The sequence below is a fragment of the Vombatus ursinus genome, unplaced genomic scaffold (genome assembly GCF_900497805.2).
Source record: "Vombatus ursinus unplaced genomic scaffold, bare-nosed wombat genome assembly UNPS02014847.1, whole genome shotgun sequence".
NCBI classification, from domain to species: Eukaryota; Metazoa; Chordata; class Mammalia; order Diprotodontia; family Vombatidae; genus Vombatus; species Vombatus ursinus.
The window spans coordinates 16745200-16751461 of record NW_020954625.1 but is presented as its reverse complement, the minus strand read 5'-3'; the positions used below and the strand labels follow the sequence as shown (position 1 = coordinate 16751461).

The 6262-nt window shown below is 46.1% G+C and overlaps 1 pseudogene; it reads left to right on the top strand.

Annotated features, from left to right (window-relative positions):
* The first annotated feature begins 213 nt into the window (after positions 1-213).
* Positions 214-2600, top strand: LOC114026871 (annotated as a pseudogene).
* The last annotated feature ends 3662 nt before the right edge of the window (positions 2601-6262 follow it).

The following is a 6262-nucleotide window of genomic DNA, read 5'->3' as shown; positions in this document are numbered from 1 at the left end:
AAAATGAGCTGGAGAATAAAATGGCAAACCACTCCAGTATCTTTGCCAAGAAAACCCCAAAAAGGGTCAAGAATAGTCACACATGACTGACTGAACAGCAACAAATATACACAATTGCCCTACTCTGAGATTCAGTTCCCTCATCTGTAAAAGTACAGGCTTATACTAGGTGCTCTTCAAGGGCCCTTACAGCTTACTATCTTCCAATCTAGCATGGTTAATGTCATAGCCACCTTCCCGTGTTTGAGTTATTTCAACTTGGTGCTCTTTTTGCCGGGTAATGCTGATGACAAGCATACAGTCTGGTTTCTGTTCTATTGAAGAGGTCTTAGCAGCCAGGCTGCCAGCCTGTTAGCTTTTCACTTTCCCTCTGTGGGACTGGTTAACAGTAAGATAATGTGCTGGCAGGGAGCCATTAGCCAGCCACAACTCAACAATAGAACACTGATAACTTAATAAACTGTGAGTACAAGCTGGGTAGATTTATTCCTGCTCTTCAAAGCCCAATATGAAGTCATAGCCATTGAATGACCTACCAGCCCATGGACCTTCTCATTGCAAAGAAGGGCAGAAAATTAATAAGATTGATTTCTTTATTCAAGGGAAAGGATCATGGGATTTTTAAAGCTGGAAAGGACCCTAGAGCACATCTAGTCCAAACTTCTAATTTTACAGATGAGAAAAGGGAGACTCTAAGAGGAAAAATGACTTTCCCCTTCTCCCCCAACCCAGCTCCAACTGAGCTGTAGTTTCAGCCGGGCACTTCTTCCCTCAGCACCTATAACCTTATTCTGGAAAATCCATCTACCTTGCTATTGGTAAGTTTCTCCTGATGCCTCCATTTTAGGGAGGGACCCAGGCCACCCTAACTTTATACCCCTCCCAGCTGGTCCTCTGACTTTCTGGGCTTCAATACCGTGCCCTCATTCAGAAACCTTTACCCCTTTCTTTCCCTTGACACCTACTTTTTAGCTCCCTCCTGTTTTATCTTCCCTTCCCTTTCCTTGAACAGGAACTATCTTTTTTTGCTTATGTTTTCATCAGTACTGCTTAGTGCAATGTCTAGCACACAGTAAACGCTTAATAATACCTTACCTTGCCCTGCCCGAGGTCACACACAAAAATAATCAGCAGAATCAGAATTTGAACTCAGATCTCCTAAATCCAAAACTAAGACTTTTCCCACTGACCCATGCAAATGAACCTTAAAAGCTAGCTAGTCCACTCGTCCCATTTCACAGATGAGGAAACTGAGGCACAGAGGATAAGTGATTTGGCCAAGGTCATACAGTCAATAAGTATTAGAGCTGCCCAGACCGACAGAGGAGGCATCCGAAGCAGCCCGAACAGGGGCAACCCGCGCCCTCTTCTCGCCCCCTCCTGTCGCTCTCCCACCTTCCTCCCTCCACTCCTCCCTCCTCCTCCGCCCGCAGGTATCCTCTCTCCTTTCCGACCGCCCCTGTTGTTCAGCCTCCAACTCTTCCCTTTCCCGCCCGCTCCCCCTTTCCCTTTCACTCGCCTCGCGCCCTTCCACCAGTAACCAAAGACTTGACCACTTTACAAAGTCCAAATCCCCAGAACCCCAGCTCCACGTGGACACCGGTGTAATTGAAGGTGGATTAAACGTCACTCTCACCATCCGGCTACTTATGCATGGAAAGGAAGTTGGAAGCGACGCCATCTTTAAAGCTTTTGCTACGATCATTGACAAACCGGAAGAGGACGTCAGCAGCTCTATGACCGATAGCACAGCTGCCCCAGACCCCCAGTCACCCTGAGTCCCCACCTTGTGGTCCCCGCTAGCCAGTGTGGCTCTCTCGCTGGAAAGGGGGGATGCAAGATCAAGGAAATAAGAGAGAGTACAGGGGCTCAGGTCCAGGGGGCAGGGATTGGCTACCAAACTCAACTGAGGGGGCCATCTCTATTGCTGGCATCCCTCAATCCATCACTGAGTATGTCAAAGAGATCTTCGTGGTCACACGGGCATCTCCCCCAAGGGCGTGACCATCCCCTACCGGCCCGAGCCGTCCGGCTCTCCTGGCATCTTTACAGGTGGTCAGGCCTACACCATTCAAGGACAGCATGCCATTCCAGAGCCAGACTTGGCCAAGCTGCACTGGTTGCCAATGCACCAGTTTCACTTTCCCATGAATCATAGCAACACTGGATTCAGTGCAGATTGGGATGCATCTACTCGGACTACTTCTGGACTCATCATTCCAAACGACTTAACTGGGCGTCAAGGCGCCAAAATCAATGAGATTCGTCAGATGTCTGGGGCTCTGATCAAAACGGCCAATCCGGTGGAAGGATCTACTGATAGGCAGGTTACCATCGCTGGATCTGCTACCAGCATTAGCCTGGCCCAGTATCTAATCAATGTCAGTTTAGAAAACGCTAAACCCTCCTCCCAGGCAGCCTCCGTCCCGATCCCCAACCACCTCAGCATCAACCTCTCTCAACCCTCCATCCTTCTTCTTCTTCTTCCTCCTCCTCCACCACCACCCCCTTGCTCGCCACAGCGGGGACCTCCGACCCACCCTCCAGCCTCCCCAACCCTCCTCCGACCTCCCTTTGTATCTCTAGCCTGCTTGGCATGAAATCCATCCCTCTCCTGGCTCTAAACGTTGTGTCTGCTGCTAAGGGTCCTGGGGCTTCGGCTGCCACTACCACCACTTTTGCAGAACCCTGCCTAATTAACAAACTGACAGCTGAGAAACAGAGATTTGCTCCCTACTGCTGGCAGATTTCTGGGGCATCCCTTCAAAAGCATTTCTGGGTTTTATTTTTTCCTTTGTGTTAATATTGGTGAAAACCAAATAACTGTGAGTTTATGACCTTCCTTGGTACTTTTGTGGGAGAAAGGGGTGGGGGAGATCTTTGCTTAGGTCCAGGCCCGTTGAGCTCAGTCTTTGCCTGTTTCAGAGTCTGAGATTTGTTGAATTCCTTATCTAAAGCTGTACCTGTTGATTCCTCCTTTCCCTCCCCCTCCCCCAACTCTTCTCTCCCTCTCTCCTTCCCTTTTTCCATCCCCCTTTCTGTAGCTTTCTTTTTTGCCTTGCAATATGACAGTGTATTGGGGTCTGTGTTTAATGAATAAAAGCTACTCTGTTAAAAAATAATATAATACAAATAAATATCAGAGCTCAGGCCTTCTGATTCCAAATCAAACACCCTTTCCTTGGAACTGTTCAGCCTCTTCTAGGTAATGGTGATTTTTAATAAATAAACATATTTCAAAGACTTGCTTGCCTTGCCTAGGAAAGATGAAAGACATAACATTCTTCCCAAGGAAGGCTCCTGGATGAGTTGAACAATAGAACATGAATTCCATGTTTTCCCTCTTGTTTGTGGGAACATTCAGTTAATCAATGGGCAAAGATTCCTTGCATGTCTGCCATTCACCCAGATCTTAGTGCACCCCACATTCCACTGGCCTTGGATGGTGCCCAAAGTATAAGGTGCTGGATGTTCCATTCAGGAGACATACAAATGCAGAGATGTTTATTGAAGGATCCACAGTATCAGATAGAAATAAGCAGCCCTGAGCTCCTTCCCTATTCATTTTCATATTATAATCCTGTTTAGCCTCATCAACTCCAAACCTTAGGTTCCCAACCTCTGAAGCATCCTGTGGACTCCATTGATAGCAAATATACATGGTAACAGGCAAGAGCCTGGCATCAGGCCCAAAGGAGGGACCAGTCTTACTTATCCCTGGGATCAGCCTCACGTAAGGTGCCCTAGGAGGAGTCAGAAAAGTGAGAGATGTTTGTGACCTAAAAGAGGTGACGTCTCTGAGAAGGGTCTGCAGAAGGTGAGGATGAACAGTACTTGTCTGCCACATTAGAGTGTGGACTTAAGTTTGGAAAGTCAGTTCATGGTCTAGTAAGCTTCTGCAGCCCTCTACAGGTGCAGATGTGTAACTAGAAAGGAGAACTTTTCATCGTTTCAGTCTCTGTCATGAATTAGATTTTGTTGCCCCCAGAAAATCCAACATCCCCAAATGTTTCAATGTATTTTTACTTTTTCAGGATCAGGAAAAGCAACGGTGCCAGAGCAGCGGTCACTTGGCTATTCCAAAATCACTCCTAGTGGCATGTTCCTTCTCCCTTCAATTGAGAATATCAGCTTTAATTTTGAGGAGACAGCAATGAAAAATATGCTGGAAGGGGAAGAAAAATCTTCAGCATACATTTTTAGAGTGGGAAAGTTGAACTGATATATAAAAACTTGAATGATTTAGTTAAATTGAATTGTTTACCAAATTGTATCAAATTACGTGTGTCTAATTATAAAGTTTTGAGCAAGATAGGTAAGTAGATGATAGATAGACAGACAGACAGATAGACAACTATTATTAAGTGCTGACTATAGGTTAGCACTGTGCTAAGCACTCTGAGGATACAAAAAAAAAGCAAACAATACAGATCCTGCCCTCAAGGATCTTTCATTCTAGGTGGAAGACGACACATATGGGAGCTAGAATGGGGTGGAGTAGAAGCAAGTCCACCAGTGCAGAGAGCAAAGCATTTGCCTAGGAAGAGGAGGAGAGCTTTAGAGAGGAAACCAAAGCGCAGAAGCATGACCGGAGCCCTTAATGAAAGAGCGGTCCTCACAAGGAAGGCAGAAATCAGGAAAATGGGGCCTCATGGACAAGGTTCCTCCAGGAGGAGAAGGGAGATTTGGATGACGGAATAAAGTAAAAGTGGGTTGAGTTCTGGGTCAAGTGAAGCATGAAGCACATCTGGTGCCCTTCCTGAAATAGTGACCTGGGTAAAGTAGACACCCATCAGGAGAGCGGGGCCTCAGGGCAGAAGCATTTCCAAGGTGGCTGATCCCCAGTTTCTAAAACTTAAGAAATGGAGATTCTCTGATTTTACAGAGACCCAAACTGTGAACTAACTACCAGAGTCAAAGGCCTTTAATAGGAACCAGGAAGAGGCAGAAAGGACAGTGTGGGTGCAGAGATGACAGATCTGAAGGTGAGGAAGCAAAGACCCCCTCCAATCTTCAAGAGTGAGAGTTGCCTGCTCCAGGGTCCTAGCAAGAAGACACGATAAGGCAAGAAGAACTTGATATGGCAGCAGGATGAGGAGTAGGCAGGCCTTCAAAGCACAGAGCCTGGCTCTTTTCCTAACTCTCTCTTCCCCTTCCCCTTGGGAGAAAGAACAGAGGCTGCTTTGCTCTGATCTCTCTCAAGCTCTCTCCCTCGTCATGGAAGCAAAATGGAAGGGCCCTTTCCTCTCCTTCCTGGTGAGCACAGAAGCAATTTGTGGCTATCTTGTTTTTCTCAGCTGGCTCCATATGGAAAACCCACTAGATCCACAATGAGTTTTGATTGGTAACCATTTCTATCCTCCTTTCAGGAATGTGTATGTCTCATCTTTAGGGTTACTTCTAAGGGAAAAAGGACCCTAAATCTGATAAACTTATAGTGTGGCAAGCATTTGTTTGAGACCATGAGAATATCACCCTATGGAGGAACGGGGCGTATCTATTGTCCTGGGGGGAGGTAGGGTCAATGGTGGTTGTCCTGGGGGTCAAGATGATGTAGGCTAGTAAAAAATGACAAATTGAGGTGCAGAGTCTCTCCCAGTTCCCAGATGTGGTGCCCTGAGGCAAAGTCTCATTCACCCTGTGCTTGTTATAGCTATAATCTCTGTTACCTTTTAATCCTGACCCTCTATGGGATACAGTAGAAAAAGGCTGGGCCTGGAACTGGTGCAAAGGTGAGGTACAAGTGAAAATGAGTGTGGCTTTGCAAACTCCAAGCAACTTATTAATATCAAGTTGTTACTATGCATCTGAACTCTTACACTTCTTCAGGGGTTATAGGTTACTTGGGAAATCATAATGAGAATTCCATCACTGATATTCCATATTAGGGTGGACATAACTCTGAATTCTTAAAGGTTATGCCAACAAAGTATAAGGTCTATTGGGTTCTTCCATGTCAGTTTTAGGTATGGACCCAGGGATGGATGCATCGCATGGAGGACTGGACTGCATTAGGAAGATAGGAGTTCAAATCCAGCCTCAGACACTTAATAGCTATGTGACTATGAGCAAGTCACTTGACTATGTTTGCCTCAGTTTCCTCATCTGCAAAAATGAGCTGGAGAAGGAAATGGCAAACCACTCCAGTATCTCTGCCAAGAAAACGCCAGATGGGATCACAAAAAGTCAGACACAACTGAAAAACGACTGAACAACAACAAAATCTTGAAGCATCACATAAATACCAACTCCTATTAAGAGT